General features: G+C 43.1%; 1 protein-coding gene across 1 annotated transcript in view; it reads left to right on the forward strand.

Annotated features, from left to right (window-relative positions):
- LOC114654567 (Rho guanine nucleotide exchange factor (GEF) 38) overlaps positions 1–3099 on the forward strand; it is a 56900-nt gene extending 53801 nt beyond the window's left edge. Inside the window, exon 8 of the mRNA XM_051929458.1 lies at positions 2601–3099. The gene's annotated coding sequence lies outside the window, so the exon portion shown is untranslated. The remainder of the gene's footprint in view (positions 1–2600) is intronic.
- The last annotated feature ends 7153 nt before the right edge of the window (positions 3100–10252 follow it).

Below are 10252 nucleotides of genomic sequence, written 5' to 3' on the forward strand. Positions count from 1 at the left end.
CATTATCTATCTATCTATCTATCTATCTATCTATCTATCTATCTATCTATCTATCTATCTATCTATTATGGACACTAGAGGGCATTCCCACACCTCAACCCCAGAACACAAATGCAGACAAACAGACAAGGTTTCAATAAAAGTGGTTTTATTAAATCCAATACCTTATACAGATCGAAGTCCTAATTAAACAGAGTTCTCTACACAAATTCTCTATCTCTCCTCCAGGCAAGCTTTGTACACTTCCTCCCAACTAAGCTCACCTGATGAGACGGTGTGGCTCCTTTTATCCCCGGGAGTACTTCTGGTATTAAATGGACTACAGCCTGGCAGCACAGCTGGGGTCAGTTGGAACCTCCTTCAATGTGTGCACCCTTCTTACAGCTCCCTTTAATGGCAGCCACACACCCAGACAGGGTTGTTCTCCGAGACTACATGTCCCATGGTGCCCTGCGGGAGTATGACTGGGAGCTCTGCCTGAGGGAAGCTGCCACCTAGTGTACTGGGGGAATAAACAGCCCCCAGTGACAGTACTTCCCTGTCTTTTCCATTTTTTCCTGCAAATGTAGTGAACACAAATCTGGCCGAGACGCCTATCCAACAAACTGGGGGCATCCCGTCCGGGTAAGGAACCTTCCTCTCTCTTAGTCGGGATGTTCGTCCATCTAGCTGGGGCCTCCCATCTGGGTAAGGAACCTTTCCCTCTCCTGGTCGGGATTGCCCATTCATCCTGTTTGGCATTTTATCTATCTATCTATCTATCTATCTATCTATCTATCTATCTATCTATCTATCTATGGCATATCCATGTTTCTCTCTGTCTTTGATAAACATTTTAAAATATAGTGTTATTCTTTCAAAGAAACAGGATCAATTTTTCATCCATGGAGTTCTGAATATTATCCCTCGTTTCTACCTTTTACCGTCTCTCAGGCACTAGTTTAGTTCATTTTTGAAATTCACACATTTAATTGTAGACCAGTTTAATTTAAATTTAACTGTTGACCAATGTGAATTCCATGTATTCTTACCTGTCAGGTTTTTGAATAAACAGCTGCTTCAATAAAAGGACAGGCATGCATTAGTTTATGATTTGTTAACTGGTTTCTTTTTATTTTATTTATTTACTTTTTTATGGCGTCGTTTTCACACAGCCATACTGAATTTCTAGCCAGCTTGCTTCATGTTTTATGTCCAATGCCATCCGGAGTCACTGGCCCTTCCTATAGCGCCTTTTGTTTTGTACAAAGACACATCTTTTTTTACTTTCCCGGTTTAGCCTTTTAAATGAATTAGCAGAATCTAATGTGTCTGTCGCGTCGGAGCTGTTAAACTCTTCGCTGGTCACACATTGATTGTGAAGCCCTCGCTAATTTGGGTTTAATTAAGCTTAATAAAGCAGACGCTCGGGGGTCAGTGCCCTGACAGCAGCGCCCACCGGCCGCCCTCGAGGTGCGCTGCTGCCCGACGTGTGCCGGTTTTCTTCTAAGCCTAGTGATTGGCAGCTTGTTAAATGGCTGATAATTAATTTATTCGAGGGTCAAGGCTGTCCCCAGAGGCTTTACCGCTGACTTCTTAGCCCCCACGTAATCGTATAACCTCCGCTGCAAAGTGCTAGACGTTCTGAATGAATTTGTTAATGGCCGCAGGATGAATGCAGAGGGAAAACGACCACTTCGCCTCAGTCCGGAAAGATGCCTTCTTGAATGCTGTCGTGCGGTCTTTTATATAATTCAAATGTAATATTACAAAAATAGAATTATAATTTAAATTATGCAATCTAGAATACAGTTTATTGTATGTCTGTTTTTTATTAGTTTTTATTTCATAAAGGTTTCCGCTCCTTGTACTGTTTTTGCCATTTCGAGTGATATTAGACTTTTACATCAATCACTTATCTTATTTGAAATGCCATCTCTGACTTAAATGCTCCAAGGGGAAATGAAATGGTGGCGCCTGCTGTTGACACGAGCTCTCCTCTCAGCGGAGAACATGACTGAATACCGTTATTTTATTTTATTTATTAGGGCCTGTATTCGTTTTCCATAATATTGACCACACTGCCATCTTCAGGCCAAACTGGATTATTGCATACGCATATTCCTAGGCATCCTTCCTGTTCAAACAGTTTGAATTAAATCGTCGATTTCCTAGATTTTTTTTTTTTTTTTACCAAGGGAGCAGCGTTCGATAAACTTGGATGTCCCGCGAGGAGAAGCTCGTGCAGAAACAATCAATTTGGTAAAACAAGTCATTTAGAACTCCCATCGCCTCACCTAATGACTGGTTAATCTGCCAAATTACTGAATAATTAGCGAAGTACTGCTTGCTGCTAACATGTTAGATTTAATGGATCGCTGCTCTCTGTTCCAACAATGCCTGTTACCGATGACAAAAAAAAAACAGATTTTCTATATCTAAAGTTCCTCATTTGTTCGAATGTCTAATCAGTATTTGGACTTCCTCACCTGATTGGAATATTTTATTATGCTTTAAGGGGAAGGGGCGGGGTTTGCAAATTTATTTAAATCAGCGCCGCAATAAGGTGAAGTGCGGGCCTCCCTAATCAAATCTTAAGTTTTCTCTTTTTTTTCTTGCAGATTTTCTATGCTGTCTACCCCTTTCAAGCTCGGTGTGAACAGGAGCTCAGTCTGCTGGAGTACCAACGAGTGCGGATACTTAAGTTTTGTGATGCAAGCGGCAATCGAGAATGGTGGCTGGCAGAAGCCAATGAACAGAAGGGCTATGTCCCCGCAAACTACCTTGGCAAGATGTCCTACGCATGACATTTTGTCCAGGGACTGGATTGTCATACTGCTTATACTTGAAATTTCATTTGTCAGAAGAGATGTCTGCTGTACAGCGCGCGCACTTGTCTGTCAACTGCAGTGTTTTCGGGATTCCATTTCCTCCTATGTTGCACTTCTGCTGATGTGTTTGTGAAGACGGTGATAGAAATGACCTTCACTTTGATTAAGGCAGCTAATAGTTCACTCACATACAGAGCCAAATCTATGAAGTAATTGAGAGAATATGATTTTTTTTGTTTAACTTAATAAAGATTTACTAATATATTCCAGAAACGTGTACAGTCTCGCATTTGTTTCATTGCTTTTCTCATCTGCACTTAAGTGTGTCATTTTGATCGGAACGCTTGGTTCTGCACGTGGACATCCGCTGCCACCGCATGGTCTGATCAAATTAAAAATTTAGGACAGACTTTTGGAAACTGTAGTCCATGATTCAAACTGCAGAAATGAATTGGAAGATCTTAGCAGATCGGAGGTGACTCGATGCAAGCAATATTTAATACTAGGAAACAGGCAGACTCCCGTCCTCAAATACAGGTGGTCGGTCCATATACAGGAAGGTGAACATTTCCTTTATGATCACGCATTCTTTTGTTTTCACTATAAAACATTCCTTTTTTAACATTTTATTGAATTTATTAAGAACAAGTAACATTCCATACATGCAAGTCAAAATTGGCAAAATTAAGTTCAAATCAACCCCCACCCATGAGAAAGAGAGCTAGGCCAACAGTTAGAGTAAAACTTAAAGAATAGGAAAAAGGGAAGAAAATCTTTTTCCCCAATTGAAATGCTTATTCTAAAATGCTATTGATTAGATCCTTCCCGGTTTTTAAAAGTTTTTACACAGATCCATACTTTCTGCCCCAACGTGAGCACACGGCTGATGTAACTTTCGTAAGTAGTGCTCTTGAACCAACTACTGATTTAACCAGTGCCGGATTAACCAATAGGCACATGTAGCATATGCTACGGGCCCCGCAATTTCGGGGGCCCCCAAATGGTGGACCCAATATTTAATGAAAAAGTGTAGCATTGAAAAACTGGTCTTTATTATCTTTACGTTTTTAAACTGTAAATTTCTTACACAACAAAACTTTAGGGGCCCAACACATAAAATTCACATAAATATTATAAGATTCTTATTCTAATCAAGAGTAAAATAATTATTTAGTCCGGTTTGAACTGTTCAGAATCTAAACTTCAGATGATGCAGACCAAAAAGGCCCCCAAATTTGAAATGTGCTACAGGCCCCCATAGCTCTTAATCCGGCCCTGGATTTAACCCTTAACTACTCACGCTGGTGTATTTTGTACACCAATCTCAGTTATTTTTGTCTAACGTCCTTTTAATTGAACCTACCAGCAGCATCCGCCATCGATCTTCAGCTTGATTCACTACAAGTACAGTGTTGCAATGGTTTTCTTTGAGTGTACCCCCCAGTCAGTTTTATGAGTGAATGCACAGTCACAAGTTCCATATGGTGCATTTGGTGCACCGTGCTTACCTATGTATGACAAAGATGAGATGTTCTTCTTGCAATGACTTTGTCTGCAAAGAACATTCAACAACTGAAGTGAAAGGTGATACATGTGCAAATCCTGCAGTGGATGAAAGTGTGACTGGTGACGAATGGGCACTGGAGAAGTAGATCAGGTTTATTTTCAGATAGTCCTAGACTGTGTCATACTATTCAGTACAATGGTATTAAATTACATTGCATTAAAAACATGTAAAATGATTGCAATAATTTATATTACAACTTCACAGCGTGCATATAAATAGACATTTTAACACTGGTGCATAAAGAAGAAAATGCAAGTACTTATGAGATGAGAAATCATGCGAGGACTTACAGACAGATGTTGTATTTGACAATCATTTCATTTGTTGCCATACATTTCTCTGTCCTTGTTGTTCTTGCATTCTTTATCCTGGAGTATATGTGGCATGTTGATGAGCCAAAGTGTTAGCCAGTTGCTCGATGGCTCTACAGTGCATCCAGAAAGTATTCACAGCGCATCACTTTTTCCACATTTTGTTATGTTACAGCCTTATTCCAAAATGGATTAAATTCATTTTTTTCCTCAGAATTCTACACACAACACCCCATAATGACAACATGAAAAAAGTTTACTTGAGGTTTTTGCAAATTTATTAAAAATAAAAAAACTGAGAAATCACATGTACATAAGTATTCACAGCCTTTGCTCAATACTTTGTCGATGCACCTTTGGCAGCAATTACAGCCTCAAGTCTTTTTGAATATGATGCCACAAGCTTGGCACACCTATCCTTGGCCAGTTTCGCCCATTCCTCTTTGCAGCACCTCTCAAGCTCCATCAGGTTGGATGGGAAGCGTCGGTGCACAGCCATTTTAAGATCTCTCCAGAGATGTTCAATCGGATTCAAGTCTGGGCTCTGGCTGGGCCACTCAAGGACATTCACAGAGTTGTCCTGAAGCCACTCCTTTGATATCTTGGCTGTGTGCTTAGGGTCGTTGTCCTGCTGAAAGATGAACCGTCGCCCGAGTCTGAGGTCAAGAGCACTCTGGAGCAGGTTTTCATCCAGGATGTCTCTGTACATTGCTGCAGTCATCTTTCCCTTTATCCTGACTAGTCTCCCAGTCCCTGCTGCTGAAAAACATCCCCACAGCATGATGCTGCCACCACCATGCTTCACTGTAGGGATGGTATTGGCCTGGTGATGAGCGGTGCCAGGTTTCCTCCAAACGTGACGCCTGGCATTCATACCAAAGAGTTCAATCTTTGTCTCATCAGACCAGAGAATTTTCTTTCTCATGGTCTGAGAGTCCTTCAGGTGCCTTTTGGCAAATTCCAGGTGGGCTGCCATGTGCCTTTTACTAAGTAGTGGCTTCCGTCTGGCCACTCTACCATACAGGCCTGATTGATGGATTGCTGCAGAGATGGTTGTCCTTCTGGAAGGTTCTCCTCTCTCCACAGAGGACCTCTGGAGCTCTGACAGAGTGACCATCAGGTTCTTGGTCAACTCCCTGACTAAGGCCCTTCTCCTCCGATCGCTCAGTTTAGATGGCCGGCCAGCTCTAGGAAGAGTCCTGGTGGTTTCGAACTTCTTCCACTTATGGATGATGGAGGCCACTGTGCTCATTGGGACCTTCAAAGCAGCAGAAATTTTTCTGTAACCTTCCTCAGATTTGTGCCTCAAGACAATCCTGTCTCAGAGGTCTACAGACAGTTCCTTTGATTTCATGCTTGGTTTGTGCTCTGACATGAACTGTCAACTGTGGGACTTTGACGATGCAGGTTCCGCTCCATGCTCCCATCAGCTGTTAGGGAGCCCTTGAACCCAACACCGTCGGTAATGTCACCGATGAGCTAGACAGTGAGGCAACAAACAATTGAGCAAGGGGATGATGTATTAAATGTGCAAAGTGCTTTTATTCAAAGAACAATCAAAACAATCAGTGTTCTAATAAAGTGCTGTGCAGTTCATTCAAATGTCTTCATTAAATAAATAATCCATAAAATGAAACATGAAGGTTAAAATCAATAAATAGAAAAACTCTTCTAAGAACCTCGAAGTAAAATGTCACAGGAAGTAATGTTAAAACCACAAGACCGGTGTCTTCTGCTTCCATGGCGGCTCCCCTGCTACGCCCATCTGGTCTGCTCTACAGGAGAGTCGCCTACCTGCAAGATCAGCTGCCCTTCAACCTAGTCCAGTAGCCCTCCGTTCCTTGGCTTCGTCGGGCTCCGAACCGGACCAAGACTTTGGATCATTCCCCAGCAGCCAAGGCGCTCACATTGAGGCTACACCGGTCCAAAGCCTCATCGACTCCCGCTGCCTTCTACGGTCAAGTCGATTCCTCCACTGGTCACTCCAGCTACTTAGTCGCTCGGCTGGAGCAATCGCTTTCTCAGCCCCACTGAGTATTGGCCAAACACTCCCCACTTGGGCTCTCTTCCCAGCTGCCTGCTTTCTCTAATACGAGCCTGCTCTCGCTCGCTCGCTCGCTCGCTCTCCATCCTCACACCGGCTTTCTCCACCTGCTTCCTGCTACCTCCCGTTCTCTCTTTCCTTCCTTTTACTTCTCTTTTTCTAACCAACTCGTGCTTCTCTTTATATGTGGAGAGGACATAGCAGCTGCAGCCCATTAGCCACAGGAACAATCATAGATGCGAGCAGTCTCTCACCTGTGCACTTAGGTGAGAAACGCTCACACCGCAGATCGCCCTGTGGCTTGCTATAGCCACCACGCCTCCTCGCTAAACCTCGAGCGCGGCGATTATTTATTTAAATAAAAACGGCCTTTGCTGGGAGAGCTGTGGACCCATAACACCACAGGGACCTTATATAGACAGGTGTGCCTTTCCAAATCATGTCCAACCAACTGAATTTACCACAGATGGACTCCAATTAAGCTGCAGAAACATCTCAAGGATGATCAGGGGAAACAGGATGCACCTGAGCTCAATTTCGAGCTTCATGGCAAAGGCTGTGAATACTTATGTACATGTGCTTTCTCAATTTTTTTATTTTTAATAAATTTGCAAAAATCTCAAGTAAACTTTTTTCACGTTGTCATTATGGGGTATTGTGTGTAGAATTCTGAGGATAAAAATGAATTTAATCCATTTTGGAATAAGGCTGTAACATAACAAAATGTGGAAAAAGTGTTGCGCTGTGAATACTTTCCGGATGCACTGTATATTCAGGCCTACGCTTTGTCGTTCTTCATCACCACCCCATCACCCCAATACTTCATGGACAAGCTTTTTAATCATCGGCCACCTTGGTCTATCAAGTAGCCCTCACCTTTGCTGTGAAATTGAAGCTCCACCATTTCCTAGGTGAGGGTGAGGCTATTAGTGGAGATAAAGAATGGAGCATGTGAGGGCTGAAAATGGACACCAGAGAAGCAATTCAGATATGGGGCATAAGGAGGTTACGACTTACCATTGGGTATCTCTGGTATGAACACAAATTCTGGGTGACTCTAGATCAAGACCAATGCATCCTTGGAGAAGATGGCACCCAGAGTGGACCTGGACTTTGGAAATGGAGAGCTGCATCTGCGTGGGAGAGAAATAGCTGATGCTGTGATCACACCTTCAAACCCTAAACATCCAGGTTCCTACCAGGTACGTCCCACTGGCATGCAATCTCGACAGTGGCATTCATCCTCTGGCTCAGAAAAGCTAAAAGACAGCACCACTGTTAGACAGACCCTGACACGTCAACATTCACCTCTGCTGTTGCCAATACAGCTGTCATGGCTTTATGGCAATGCACCACTTTTTATTTACGAGAACACTAACACCAATGACTGCCTTCTGCTGAAGTAGCATTTGAACATCTTTGCTGCTTATGATGAGGACCGCAACAAAACAGATCTGGTTTAGCATCACGTCAACACAGGCAGTGCTACTCCAATCCATTAAATGTCAGATAGCCGAAGAAAAGATCTGGGAAATAGCTGAGGCAGGCACGATTGAACCGTCATCAAGCTTACGGTCAGCTCCTGCAATCCTTGTCAAGAAAAAGGATGGCAGCTAGCACTTTTGTGTTGACTACAAGAAGTTAAAACACTGTCACAAAACCACTCTTATCTGCTGCCTCATATAGATGATGCCTTGGATTACGTAAGTAGCTCCAACCGATTCAGCTCTTTGGACTTGCACAGTGGCTATTACCAAGTCGCTTTAGGGCTAGTGACCAGAGAAAAGGCCGCCTTCACCATCAGGAAAGGTTGTGGCTTCTGATTGTTTAATAACCCAGCCACCTTTGAATGCCTCATGGACAGAGTGCTGGCTGGCATATTGTATGTGGATGACATCTTTTTGCATGCCCCCAATTTTGAAAGAGACCTGGCCCACCTATTTAAAGTGTTTTTCGTCATTTTAAACCTAGGATTTCAGCTGAACCCAGCAAAATGTCACCTACTGTAGAAAAAAAACAAACAAATTTTTGGGTTATATGGTCACTGCAGTAGGGAGAGCTACTAAACCTGAAAAGGGTGCCAGTATAAGTGATGGGCCATAGCCCAGTAATGTTCAGGAGCTCCGCAGTTTCCTGGGATTGGCATTTTATTACTGGCAATTAGAGAGGATTTGCAAACACAGCAGTAACACTACACACACTGACCAACCAGGGACTGTGTTCTTATTGCTGCATGTTTTTAACATGTCCTGACCCAGAGTCACAACTTATCATGGACACAGCCACTAGTAATCGGGGCATTGGAGCAGTCTTGTCCCATGTGAAAGGAGCGGTGGAGAGGGTTATTGGTTACTACAGCTGCTGCCTAGAAACTTCTGGTAGCGGTCTCCAGTCTATCTATCTATCTATCAGTCTGTGGCACTTCCACCCATACATTTACAGGCACCAGTTCACTTTACGGATGGACCACACCTTGCTCAACTGGATTCAAGATTTCAAAAAGCCACAGGGTTAGGTGGTAATGCAGATAGAATCACTGCAGGCGTAGGACTTTATCATCAAGTATAGACCTTTAAGTCAACAGTCCAATGCTGATGCCCTCTCACAAAGTCCTTGTTTCTTGGAGAACTTTAGCCACTGTGCTAGGGTTGATCAACACCAGGCTTCTCTCACTGAATGCTGTGAAATACGAGATAAAGATAAAGAGCTAACCACACTGCACGGCATCAACACAAACTGAATTCCAGAGGGCACAGAAGGAAGCCCCTAAAATTGCTGCAGTTTGTGGATAATTAACAAATGGACAGTGCCCACCATGGGCAGACATCATACCCAATGGGCCCACAGTTAAGGCACATTGCACACAATGGGACAATTTGGATGTCTGGGGTGGGCTGCTTTACCGAAGACTGGAAAGCCTGATTCCACGATGCTAAGTTCTACAACTGCTTACAGTATACCCTGGTGTGTACGTTACAAAGTCTTCAGCGAATATCCGGACCAACAAGGGGTGGGACACTTTGGCAATTCTAAGACACTACAGTAGCAGCTGAGCCAACAGTTCCACTGGATGGGCTGCAAGTGAGATACTGAGCTGTTCATCCACCACCCCTCAATCACATACATCTCTCCAGTGTCTACAGACAAGATCCCCAATGGAGCTGGTGGCGGTGGACATTCTTGAGACTTTCCAACCGATTGTTTTGTCCTTGTAGCTATGGACTATTTTACAAAGTGGACGAGGCACATGCAATCCCATATCAGAGCACGACCACCTTTGATCTTACAATTAGATGCTCTTCACCTTGATTATTGAGGCTGCAAAGAGTTAATCCTTACATTAAACACTTTTTTGCAGGTTAGTTTCAGAGCATTGATTGCCCCAGTAACTAAGTTCAATTTCATCAAATCTTTTTTTCTGCTACAGGAAAATACTAATTCCATTCAAAAAAGCATGATTAACAAATTATCTGTACTTTTGGTATCACGGATCACGTAATTCTGGTCTAATCTATTTCAG

The sequence above is a fragment of the Erpetoichthys calabaricus genome, chromosome 7 (assembly GCF_900747795.2).
Source record: "Erpetoichthys calabaricus chromosome 7, fErpCal1.3, whole genome shotgun sequence".
NCBI classification, from domain to species: Eukaryota; Metazoa; Chordata; class Cladistia; order Polypteriformes; family Polypteridae; genus Erpetoichthys; species Erpetoichthys calabaricus.